The sequence below is a fragment of the Lathyrus oleraceus genome, chromosome 5, assembly GCF_024323335.1.
Source record: "Lathyrus oleraceus cultivar Zhongwan6 chromosome 5, CAAS_Psat_ZW6_1.0, whole genome shotgun sequence".
NCBI lineage: Eukaryota > Viridiplantae > Streptophyta > Magnoliopsida > Fabales > Fabaceae > Lathyrus > Lathyrus oleraceus.
Genome location: NC_066583.1, coordinates 503,874,389 through 503,887,966, shown reverse-complemented (window position 1 = coordinate 503,887,966; position 13,578 = coordinate 503,874,389). Strand labels below are relative to the sequence as shown.

Genomic DNA, 13,578 nt, shown 5'->3' with positions numbered 1-13,578 from the left:
GGCATTCATAAAGTTTTCCATCATGATCTCCAAATTTGACTTTCTAGGTGCTTGTGGAGCAACAGGGGCTCCCTTCTGATAGCAAGGTGGAATAACAGGCATTGGGTTCGGTGGAAACAAAGCATTGTTACTTTTATAGGAAATGTTCGGATGGTTTCTCCAACCAGGATTGTAAGTGTTTGAATATGGGTTTCCTTGAGCATAGTTTATTTGGTCGGTGGGAACACCAACCAATAACTGACAATCAACATTAGTGTGCCCAGGGGTTCCACATAATTCATAGTTTAGTGTTATAGCAGCTACGATAGCTGCTGGTGTTATGGTCAAGCTTTCAATCTTTTGAGTAAGCGCATCCACTTTAGCATTAACGCGGTCTATGCTGTTAACTTCGTACATTCCGCCTTTCGGAGTTGGTTTTTCTACAACAACACGTTCACCTCCCCATTGGAAATGATTTTGAGCCATGTTCTCTATGAGTTCATAAGCTTCGTCGTATAGTTTGTCCATTAGAGCACCGCCAACGACAACACTTAAATTCATCTTAGTGTTATACAACAGACCATTGTAAAAAGTATGAATAATCATCCATTCTTCAAGTCCATGGTGTGGACAAAGTCGCATCATTTCATTGTATCTTTCTCAAGCTTCGAAAAGAGATCCATTATCTTTTTGCTTAAATTTGTTAATCTGAGCTCTTAGCATAGTTGTTTTTCTTGGTGGAAAATATCAGGCTAAGAAGACTTTCTTTAACTCGTCCCATGTGGTTACAGAGTTTGAAGGTAGAGCTAAAGCCAAGCTCTTGCTCTATCTCTTAAGGAAAAAGGGAAAAAATGTGGTCTAATCGCTTCTTGACTGACACCATTTGCTTTTACTGTGTCTGCGTACTGCATAAACACTGACAAATGTAAGTTAGGATCGTCTGTAGGACTACCTGAAAATTGGAACGTCTGGACGTGATCAAGTTTCATTTTACGTAATTTCTTCCAGTCCACCAGTGTTAGGACAAGAGGTCCTATTTGTGTTGGAGGGATGATTACATCTATAGCCCTTGCGTTGAACTTAGGACGGAGTTGGCTACGCTTGAGCCATTAGAGACTCCTTTTGCCAACCTTGACTCAAGTCGTAGCATGTGCATTATCAAGAATAAACCAGACGACAAATATTTTTTGATGATTAGTAACCGAGAGGTTAGGGGGGTTATTTTACCTTGCGCCGCACGCATAGATGTGCGGATGAGCACTAATTGGACTTTTGATCTTGACTCCCCTGAGCCTGATCATATGGAGCAAGATGCTCTCTAGAATGGCGCCCATGAACACACCACACATGCTTTTCTTGACTCTTTTGTAGGTACCTCATCTGGATATCAGCCCCACGTGGAGTATGACTACACCACCATGAGGACAACTCTTGATGACATCCTAAGTGAGCTTAGACATCAAAATGATGTCGATCGGACTGTGATGTGCTACTTGGGAATATTCAGAGGCAACATGAGGAGATGAGGGTCACCATTAATCAGATCAGAGAGACTCAGCTTGACTTTGTCGAGAGAACTGAGCTCAAAATGGGTGACCTCACCGAGCAGATGAACAGAGTGCACATGGAAGTGTCGGGTATGGGGGTGTACATGCAGCATATACCCCATCCTGCATTCGGTAGAGGAGGTGTTGGACGACACAATGCCCGTGGCCGACATCACTGAGCCCCTTACCAAGTTTTACTACTCCTTTCTCTGCCTTGCACTAAAATATTGAGGATAATGTTTGGCTCAAGTATGTGGGAGGAGCTTTACCGCTTTACTTTTCTATTATTTACTGTTTTGTTTTTCATTTTAATTGTTTTCCTAGTTAGTTCTTTTTAGATTCTAGTCGAGTCATACATGTGTTGTTGAGTCCTATTTCATGACATCTTTCTTTTGTTTGAGAATTCCCTTAGATTTGATCCCCAATGATATAAAAAAAAATATATTCCGATTCAATGGCATGACACATCTATAGTATAGTCTGTTTCTCATTTTTAGGATTTGTTAGATAGCCTTGGGAAAGTGTCAATAATATTGGTACCATCTTAACACCCTAAACTCTCTATGTGACATTGATTTGAATAACCATTATGCCAAGAACTTAATTATAAGTTTCTTTAAGTAGTCCCTTGAGTAGTTTATACTAGCAGTCAACATCATCCTAATGCACACATGAGTAAGGAAGCTGATGCAAATAAGTGTAGATCTCAAGCCCAAAAATAACAAATATACATGTAATGAATAAAATTTATGATAAGATTTGTCCCTTCTAAGTTAGGTGATCCTCACCCGATCATTTAGCCCAACAGTACGAACTCTTAAAAATTCAGTTGATACTTAAGCAAAATTTGCTAAGTAAGTGCGAAAAAGTTGAAAACGAGATCATAGTCACTAACAGGTTCACCTGCCTTGAATGTGTATGGATAACAGGCTTAATGTGATTGCGCTATAATGAAAAAGAGATTTAAAAATAACAAAGAATGTAGGTCTAGTTATAATGGCATGATTCAAATTGGTTTTGTATAAGGGGAGTTTTTGTCCGTGTAAATGCGGATGTGTGTCATTACGATATCCTTGTTATTGTCATCTTGAACCTCTTTATCTAGCATTAGCCTAGTAGTCTCGTACTACTTAAAGTATCGTCTTGCCTATGTTTCAGACATTGTACTTAATTGTTTTTCATGTGCGTTGGGTGATTGCTTGAGGACAAGCAACAGTTTAAGTATGCGGGAGTTTGATAACGAGAAATCGTGTCGTGCTTTTAAGCTTATTTCACATGTTATTCGTCTATGTTTTTATGTATTTTATCGCCTTTTAATCTCATTTTATTTGTTTTGCAGTTGTTAGCCGATTTTATTGGAGATTTGGAAGCCTTCCAGAAAAGGAACAAAAAATGAGCTAAAGAGGAGCAAAAGAGTTGGATTTGGCCATTCTGAGCAGATGGTGTTCGCCACCTGCTAGATGACGTTCGCCATTGGCCTGCCCGCCACGTCATTTAACGACCAAGGCAATGGCGTTCGCCATTGTCCTAATGACGTTCGCCATTATCACGCAGAATACAATTCTGCTTAGTGGGTAATTTTTCCAGCAATTTCTCAACCGTCACTCCCTCCACTAGATCTGCACGTTTCAAGTGGTTGCCAAGGGTCTGAACTCTATATATAGGGCCATTTTAGGAGTGTTGACCATCCATCGAATTCACGCGGAAGCTCTATCAAAATTTCTTCTTAGTTTTAGGCAGAAAATTACCTATAAAGTGACAATAACTCACATCGAGGGATTGTCACACCTTTTTAATTTCCGTAACGTTTGTACTTAGGATCAAGAAAAAGCTTGCCTCCATTTTCAAGTTCAATTTAATTCAAGTTTCATTTTATGTAATTTCATGTTTTTTTACCTCTTTTAATATTTGTATGCTTTACCGCTTTTTATTACTTGCATGCCATGCTATTCTCAGTTTTAAGTGCTTTAATCATGTTGCTTTCAATTAATATCATGCCTTGCTAATTCTGTCTGAGTTCGGCGTATGTGGACCGTCGTTACCGACGGGACTTGGTAGAAATATTAGGCGCGACTATATGAATTAATTATATTCTGGCTTTAGTTTCCAAATGTATGTTTTATTGTTCAGGCACGAAAGTGAAGAACAAATCAAGGTTTAGTCCGATAGAGCGATAGTGTGAGGAAGGAACCAGATAGTGGAAACTAGGCATCGACCCTAAAATTAGCGATAGCGCTTTAGGCATCGTTTAGGATCTCATTTACTTTCAAAATATACTTTCTAATTAGAACGGGTGAGTGAGAGCAAAATCCTGTGGTTAGGAGGTGTAGTCTTTGTCGATAGCGCGAGAGTGTGAGACGAGACCTTTAAGTCGATATTTTCTACATAACGTAATAGAGTCGTATTTAGTGCCAGAGTTCTACCTAAGCCCTTAGGAACATGAAATCCATATTTCGGCCTCGTTTTATCATAACTTTTAAACCTTTAGAAATTAGTATATTTATCCCCATTCATAACCTTATAACCTTTAGCCTTAGCTTTGCACTGCAACGATAGATAACATTAGTTTAACGATTAGTCTCTGTGGGTTCGGTAATCTTTTAAAACTATACGATAGACTGTGAACTTGCAGTCATCATCCTCATCGTAGAGAAGATTACTTACTACATGATCGTTGAACTTAGAGACTCTATTTCCACTACAAAAAGACGTTGGGATTTTACCATTGAATACCTTCCCATTACCCTCCCAAGTCCTTTATATAAAAAACTCGCTATAATTTCGGATGTGTTGGCCAAAAAATTATTCTATGAATCATGATTGAAGGTTGATAAAAACAAGAAAGGGGGGTTTGAATTGTTTTAATTGATAAAAAAAACTTTTTTAAAGAATAAAACACACGCGAAAATAAAAGATATCAACGCAGGTTTTTATCCTGGTTCGCTTGAAATTCAGAGCTACTCCAGTCCACCCGACCAAGATGACTTTGCACTCAATAAAGACGTAATCCACTAATCTTGAAAGATTACAATAAATGATCGTCTAAGAGGATAAATATCCCTTAGCCCTCTCAAGTTTACAGACTTCACAAGTCACTTGAGGAATATTTAGCAATTACAAACAAATTACAGTAGTGCTTAGTGCTTCTAGGTAAGTAGAAGTTATACAATATAAGAACAAAAGAAATGTTCACACTTTAGAGCAGCAACTTGTGTGAAAGGAGAATACGTAAGAGATATGAGAGTAGTTTCAGTATTCTCGTGTGTTTCATTATTTTTCTTTGTGAAGAGATCCATCTTATATATAGGGATTGATGAAGAGACCGTTAGATCAAAAAGGATCTTGGCAATGATTGATGATTAATGTCATTAATCTCTGTGTTCTTTCCAAAGCAGTTTGGGGCGCTATAACTTTTTTTCCAAAATAAGATTCTTGCCATAAGTGGAAGTCTTCATAGCCAAGTCTTTGGTGATCATTTTCTGAATTAGAGTGTTCAGACATCAGAGTTTATGTTCAGCAAGTACATCTTCAGGTAGTTGCTTACAGCTGACTGTCTTCAGAGGTTCTTGATGTCTTCCTGATTGATTACGTCAGAATGTAAAAGCTTCAGATTTTAGAGTGCGCTCTTCTGCTTCAGAGTGTCTGATATCTCTTTCTTCGTTAAGCTTTGTACGCTTCCTTTGTTCAGAGTCAGAGTTTCTGCTTGCCCACCTTGTAAGTGGTCTTTCTGAACTTGTGTTTGTATCTGAGATATGTCTATCTGACTTCTTTTTTATTAGAGTCCTGCACACTTAAATAAATTTTGTTAAGGTACCATTTTGTTTCATCCTTTGTTATCATCAAAATCTTAGAGATGAATTGTAGATACTGAATTTTGTTCTTACAATCTTCCCCTTTTTGATGATGACAAAAACTTCAGAGTGATGATGAAACAATGATACTATTAGAAAGAATAGAAAATAATGTCTCAGAGTCAGATGAGAGATGACTCCCCCTGAGATAGATCATAAGGATTTTTCAGAAGTTCTTACCAGATTTTCTTTGTGTGGCAGCTAGTTTTTACCTTAGTTATTATCCTGCATAACTTAGAGTTTTAATAAGAGATTAATGTGCGTAGTGCAGCAAGAGGCTTAAATATATTTTCATCGGAGTTGTTTCTGTTCTCCCCCTTTTTGTCAGACTCAAAAAGACTTAGCACACAAAAGAGTAGGCAAAGGAAAAAGTTTATATATGATAAAGATAGGTACAGATAAGCAGCAATTCAAAATAGAGAACACAAAATACATAGCAGAAAACATAAGGAAATCAATAAGAAAAGCCTAAGTTCCTAAGGGTTCGGAGGCGGAGGCATCCTTTGGAGCAGCTGAGTTAGCAGGTTCTGAATATTGTTGTTGACGGAGTCCTGTTGATCTAGTCTAGCTCTCATAATCTGTTACTCCTTCTGCAGCTCTTCCAGAGTTTTCAGGACAAGAGGAGCAAACTCAGAGTGAGATGGCCCCCTCTGAGTCAGAGCATCATTGCTTGCCTTTGTAGCTTCTTTTGCAGCTATGTGTGTTGCCTCTTCAGCGTCAGTTTTTTCTTTTGCTTCAGCTTCAGCAACAACAGCTTCAGCAGCAACCTTCTCTGCAGCTTCTCTAACCCTTTGCTCTTCTTCCAGACGAGCCTTCTGTAGCTGTAAATTCATGATCATCAAGCTATGGGTAAGCTAGAGGTCAAATAACAAGAGTCGTCACCGCGCTTTTATTGTTTCCAAGGGAAAATGGAAAAAGTATGAACAAAACCCAAAAGTAAGAAGTTTTCAAATCAAAACTAATAAAATGTCAGAGATTATAGGTAAGGGGGTTGGTTACACAGAGGGAAGGTGTTAGCACCCAAAGTGTCCTAGGTACTCCTAGGGAGCCCTTTTTGTGTGCATATGTATTTGGTACAAAATGATGTTTACAAACAAATAAAATGGGGGGGGGGGGGGGGGGATAAGAAAAGAATTCATTAATCATATTTTTGTGTTTGGCAAGACCTTCGGTCTTGTGCCGACGTACCAACATAAAAATGAGGGATCAAAACCTCGTAATTCGATATACAAATTTCAAAGTAGATGCATTGCTTTTAACAAAAATTAAGTTTTAAAGGCACAAAGGCCTAAAAATGGTTTGAATGAGTTAGTTCTTTTTGGCTTTTTGAAAGTTTAAGTCAAGTATAGTTAAGTTTATTTACATGTTTGATTTAAGAAAAGAAGTCTGAAAATACAATGGCATAAGGCCAAAGTTTCTATCTTTTTTGCAAAGTGGTCAAAGTTAGAACAAAATAAGTTCAATCAAAGAAGATTTTGAAAAGGGGGAGAGAGATTTTGAAATTAAAGAAATGGGGAGAAGATGAAGAGACTAATCCTATGCACAAAATTAAAAGTTAAGAGTTGAAAAGATCTGACCAAATGGGTAGCAATCCTATAGACAAGAATGTCAATAGAAACCTAGAATTCCCTTGGACTTTTTAGAATCAAGCAACACACAAATGCACAATTATATTATCTTGAAGATAAAAGGCATCAAATAAAGATAGCCATATCCAATCTTATCCATTCCATGATCTTATTCAAGATTAACCCATGTAGCAGATGAATTTCACAAGTCACAGGTTCAAGATAACAACTTCACAATGATCATGTTGTAGATGAACTCAGACAGATCTTGAATGATGTATCAGATGAAGTTTCAAATTGCAAGCATTTGGTTTCTCAACAAGTTGGCATTGGCCAAGTCCTTTAGCATAGGAATGTTTCCTAAATTCTAAGTCCATTTGTCCAAGATCAAGCCAACAGTCCACACAAAAGTTTTTTAGGGTTTTTGTTGTTATTATGTACATTAATGGTCAAAGACCACACAAACAAGCAAAGTATACACAAACAAAATATATCACACAATATGGTCCAAGTGGACAAAGTGAAAATTACATTAACATAAACAATCAGAATGATATGACCAATGGCAAATGTATAAAAGTTAGAATTAAATGACATTAAAGTAAATGGCTTGAAATTAAAAGTTAGTTGTTAATATGTTAGAAGTTAGTATTGTTTTGTTTTTGCTTTTCATTCTTAGACATTCTTTGGAGAACACTCAACCCACTTATCACAAGCATGGATCCTTGAACCAAAACATCGTCTAAAGGAAGGAAAAAAGGCCAAGTTTCCACACAATACCATGAAAGAGGGGAGACTTACAATCTCACTAACTAGAATGATATGCCTTTTATGTCACAAATTTAGCGCTATGTTAAGCAATCGTAATTGGACTTATGTAGAAGTCACAACTATTTGAGGTCGGGCAATAGAATTTTGGTGTTAATGCATGTTAGAGACATAGTATTATGGACTATACTCATGAAACATACCACACAAAAAGAATATGCAAAAGGTGTGGTCTAACCTCATCCATACTCATGTTAATTTTCCAATCAACTAGCTTTAGGACTTTGAGATATCATAAGTCAAATGAGATGAATGCATAAAGAAAGAGAATGAGATGAAATGGGAGGGGAATAGATGAAAACTAAAATTGATCAAAGGAGGACTTTTACCAAATTAATATCATTCATTCATTTTGGGAGATGGAATGTACATTCCATCAATCCCTTAAATCCAATGATATTAATTTGACAAAGTCAAATCAACCTTGACCAAGGCCCAACAACAAGAGTCAAACACAAACAAGTCATCACAATTGGTCAACAAAATTATTTGGCATTTATTCAAATTAAAAATACTAAAATAACACATTTAAATTAAATATGGTTTGTCAAATTCCTAAAACCTCATCAAAACACCAAATAAATGGCCATGAGATTTATCATAGGTCAAACAAGGTCAAAGGACCTTGGAGAAAAAAATTCAGAATTTTTAAAGACTTAAAAGTATTTTCAAACAATTAAAAACAAATCCAAAATCAATTAAATCATGAAAAATATTAATAATGATCCAAAAAATAATTTTAATTCAGAATATGAAAGAGGAAATTATTTGAAATTATTTGGTGAAACTCTCATATTTTTTTTGGATCAATATTAAAATTAATATGAATTAATGAAAATAAAGCAATTAAAATGAAATTCAAATAATCAGAAAAAACGTGGACCACTTGATCTCCCTCATTAATTGAGGTGGCAGATCAAGTGGCCACCAGCACGCGTTCCATGGTAGACTTGAGTCAACGCGGCACATGCATGGTAATTAAAAACAACGCACGAGATTAAAACAATTTAAAAGGAATCAATGGCTCTGAACCGTGCCAACACATCACCGGCGTCCAAAGGTCGGTCATCTTCTCCGGTGACCCTGGCCGGACTGGTTCACTCATCACCATCAAAAAAATGAAAAAAGAGGACATGATCTGAAAGAAAAAATGGCGTAGAGCACGAATCTGACCTCAATTTTAACTAACTCCTCACATATAGAAAGATATGAGGATTTGAATTTTGAGGTATGTCAACTGAGTTGCTTCAATTTGACCTCTAAGCAACTCAATCTTCTTGCCTACATTGGTAGGACTTCAGACAACCAAAGAATCAAGAGAATTGAGCAAGATTGAGAGAGAATCGAAGAGATGAAATTTTCTGGAAAATACCTTCAATGCAGGTCTGTATTCAACTGTTCTTGCCTTGGCTCGTGCTTGATCTCACTCAGAATTCTTGCAGAAGTAGAATGAAATGCACAAAAGGTCTTGGATCCCTGGAGTTTTGAATCTCAAAACAGTGAGATTCAAACTCAATTTCAATATGAAATTCTCAGGATTATCCTCTCAAATGGAAGGGTTAGGGGTCTAGGATCAAAGCTGACGCGAATGTCTGTTGAATTCTGAGCATATGGAGCTCTATTTATAGCTGGATCATGTGATACTTGCACCTTCCAAATGACTTTCCAAAATTGGCAATGGATGATGCATGGGTGCATGGGCGTGTACAGGCCCATGAAATCATTGCTTTAGGTCCACAAATGAGTGTGAGAGAGTCTGAAATCAACTTGGATTGCAAGGCAAGTGTACATGGAAACTTGAAGTTTGATCTTTGCCAAATGATGATGCAATGTTCAAGCCATGCGCAGCCTATTCAATTCTTGTCCAAAATGGATGAACTTAGACTTTTTGGAAAGGTGAGATCAAGAGGAACAACTTTCATGTTAAACACTTTTCCATTTTAACCTTGTATCATGATGAATTTTAAGGTGGAAGTTTGGAAATTTCAACATGTTGAAATTTTTTCTAAGTGTCAAGCCATATATCTCAATATTCCACCTTGCTTAACTTTTTATGTGAGCTTCAAATGAGAAAAGTGTCTTCATCAAAGTTGCATATTTTTTAAAGACATTCAAAATGGTCACCAATTTAATTTCATTTGGATTTGAAATGATAGAGTTATTCATTTTTGAAGTTTGGAAAAATCACTTGTTCAATGGTATAGGTCAAAAGTGACCTATGATGTAACCTCATATCCCATGCTCATAAAAGTTGAATTAGCTCTCACTCCAAACATAAAAGTTGAATTAGACATCCTGAATTTGATTGTGCAACTTGGAAATATTTCATTTCATAAAAATTGAGCTAGTTATGGAATTGGGAAGTTGACATTCAAATTAGGGTTTAGACAAAATGACTTATAATGTTTCAACATAGAAAATGATTTTCCAAGCAAAACTAGCTCTAGGTCTCAACATGAAAGTTGTTTGGAATGTAAGTTAGAGTAAGTTTTCTCTTGGAATCATTTTCATGTGGTGAAAATTGTAGGAGATAGAGTCTAGGGAGACCTAGTTTTGATCAGATGAATTCATCTGGCCAACCACCATCAACCAACTTGCTAATCTTCAATTCTTTTGACTTTATAGGCTCATGGTAGATCATATATGCATAAGATGATGAATTTTGAAGTTTCCTTTGATAAATTTGATCAATTGGTGAGATATCTTGTTGGAGAAGTTACTCAAGATACCCAGTCAAACTAGGCTTTCCAATGCAAATCACCTTCAAACTCTTGAAGAAAACTTGATCAATATATCATGTAGGAATCAATGGAACTCATATATGATGCTCATAACCACTCTTGGATCAATCCATGGTTGTGCTCTTTGTTCATGAGGGTCTCAAACCCTAGATGTGAACTTGATAGATCAATGGGATCATGCCCTACCTACAAACGAGTTAGGCAAATACAAAGACATATTTTTGGTATTTTGGTTAGTAAAATGATAATATACAAGTATGATACAATCACATAGTGCTTGGTGATCTTTCCCAAAACAAACCCAATGAAAAGGGGTAAGGAGGGTGCCAAGGTATGATCCCTATACTAATGCTTATGAAGAAATTGTATGAGGGATCTTAGGGTCAAAATTGGGGTCTTACACCTTCTGTTTTGCTTCTCTTCTGGCCTTTTCCTCTGCCTCTCTGACCAGACGTGCCTGCAGCCTTTCTCCAACTTCTCTAATAAAGTCGTTGCGGATTTGTTCAGAGAGGTCTTTCAATTTGAAAGCCTTAGAGGTCATCCATTTGATCACTATGTTCCAGTGAATCCTCACTGCAGAGGGATCACCATTGATATCAGAGTTCTCAGATAGATATCTGCTCTTCTCCATTGAAGACTCAACAAATAAAGAAATTGCCTCTTCTAGGGTGGGGAAGGTAGATTCTGGTTCAGGAGTGGGGGATGGAGATGCTAGTGGTGTGCGGGTACTGTCAGCGGGAGGTTCAGAGGTAGGGATACTAATGTTTTCAGAGGGTGTTACGATGGGAGTTTCAGATGGTGGTGTTATTGGTTGTTCAAGTGGTGGAGTTGGTGGTTGTTCAGATGATGGTGTTGTTGGTTATTCATATGGTAGAGGAATGTTGGCTTCTGGTTCAGGTTGTTGTTGTGAGGCAAGGGCACGAGTCTGAAGCTGAGCCAAGGTGGGGGATTGGGGGTCAGAAGGTTCTGAGTCAGATGAGAGGATGTAGTAAGGTGGAGATGAAGGTGTTGAAGAGATTGGTGAAATAGGTTCGTTTAGCATTTCAGCTTCAGAGACTGGTAAGGTTGTGGTGGAGAGATTAAATTTTTGAAAAGGAGGTGATGGTGGGTTAGAGATGGGAGTATCAGAGGGTTTGATGGTACAGGGTGAGGGTTTAGAGTGTGTGTAGATGGGCGTGGTCTGGGGAAGAGAAGAAGCAATTTGCTTTAAATTTACATAGTTAGAGTGAGGAGGTAAGAACTTACTTGGAGATTCGATCAGAGGGACCAGAGGTCTTGATACAGAAGGTTCCCCAAACTTTGCTTTCTTGGCCTTCTTTGACTTCTCAGAGGGTTCTCGTTGTCTCTTCATGAAGTTGGGTGAATGCTCAGGTAGCCAATCCATAGAGAACTCTGAGATGTCCACTCCTTGGCTGGCCAGATCCTGTAGATACTGGAGGATCAATTTTGGAGAAGAGGTAGAGGCCATTAGGAATCTTCCTCTGATCTTTGAGTGCTTCCCAGGAGGTGTCCAATGAGGGTTTCACCAGAATTTGCTCAATCACCCCCATGCTCTTCAGATTGTGAGCGTTCAGAGGCCTTCTAGTGTCAACAGTGACATCCTCCATCAGATTGTGGTGAATCAGGTGATCCACCAGCCCGCTCTCTATCAGAATGTTAGAGATTAGCCTTCCCAGAGGGATGTAGGTTCTGGGCTTCATGTTGTTCCTGGTGTCTCTTATAGATTCTCTCAGGTATTTGAACAACAACACTGGAAGATTTAGCTTGAGCCCTTTGTGGAGGTAGTAAAGTATGCACTTTTGATCAGTGTTGATGTAGTCAGAAGAGTTGGATGATGGGCGATGATGAATGGTTCCCAGAATGATCTCCAGCCAGACTCTGAGGTTCGGGTGAAGTTCCTTGTTCTTGGAGGAGTTACCTTCAGCGTTCTGTTTGAAGATGGTTGGGGAGATTTCCTGGGACATATACTTTGCCCTAGGGTTAATATTGTAAATCCTTCTTCCCCATGTCTTCTCCATGTTTAGAAGGGAGGCGATGGACTTCTCTGTGATGATGATTTTTACCCCCAGAACATATGACACGATGTAGTGATCATCTGAGTCTGCAAAATGCCAGAATTCTTTTACCGGATATGTATAGACATGACCATAGAGCCTTTGAAAGTAGTTTTCCCACCCTTGCTTTCTGAGTTCTTCAGTGAGGTTTATTCCATTCCTCTTCATGTTCTCAAAATCCACCAGGGATTCACACAAAACTTCAAGCTTGTCAAAAGGAGTAGCAAGATGCATGTGTGGTTCACGATCCAAGATGTGTGGTTCTTTGTAAATAGGGGTGGAGACAACACCAGTTGTTGCAATTGTTTGCTGAGAGGAACCGAGAGGTTGTTTCGTTGATTTCATCTGTTGAGAGTAGTTGTAGATGGATTGTTGCTGGGAATCCATGAGGAAGTTGATGAAGTTGATGAAGGTTGAAGAACTTTGAGGAGCTTTGAGAGGGAGAGAGGTTTGTGTAGGCTGTGAGTGTAAAGTGTGAAAATATGAAGTGTGAAAAGTATAAGTACACATAGAAAACATGCAAAACGACAGCGTTAGGTAGCAGTTGAATAGTTAAAAAAAATTAATGATGGCACAGAAAATAGTTGACACGCTTAGGAGAGACATGATTACAACTAATGATGGAATTCTAATCCCCAAATCAGCATACTGCTCGAGGATATCTCAAGGGTCTGTCTCTTGATTTCTGCTAGACAGTTGTCTAGAAGATCCAAGGTTAGACGCAAGATAACCCACGTGTTGATCTATCTGACCTTCAGGAATACTAAGGGATTGGATCTTGAGGATTTCTGATTCAGATGACTTCTAACTGGTAGAAGTATCAGAGTCAGATCCAGATACCAAATGTTATTTTTAGAGCCTCATTTTGCTATTTCAGAGAAGCACGTTAGATTCATTCTGAGCAATTTTTAATTTTTAAGTGTTTCAGAATGAATGAGAATCTATCTTTAGAGAGGGGTTTTGTGAAGATATCAGCCATTGATGGTCTGTATCTATAAATTTTAAAGATA

General features: G+C 37.9%; 1 non-coding gene across 1 annotated transcript; it reads left to right on the top strand.

Annotated features, from left to right (window-relative positions):
* Window positions 1-595: 595 nt before the first annotated feature.
* Window positions 596-702, top strand: LOC127089657 (small nucleolar RNA R71). Its single transcript, XR_007791220.1, has one exon. It is a non-coding gene; the product is annotated as a small nucleolar RNA R71 (small nucleolar RNA).
* The last annotated feature ends 12,876 nt before the right edge of the window (window positions 703-13,578 follow it).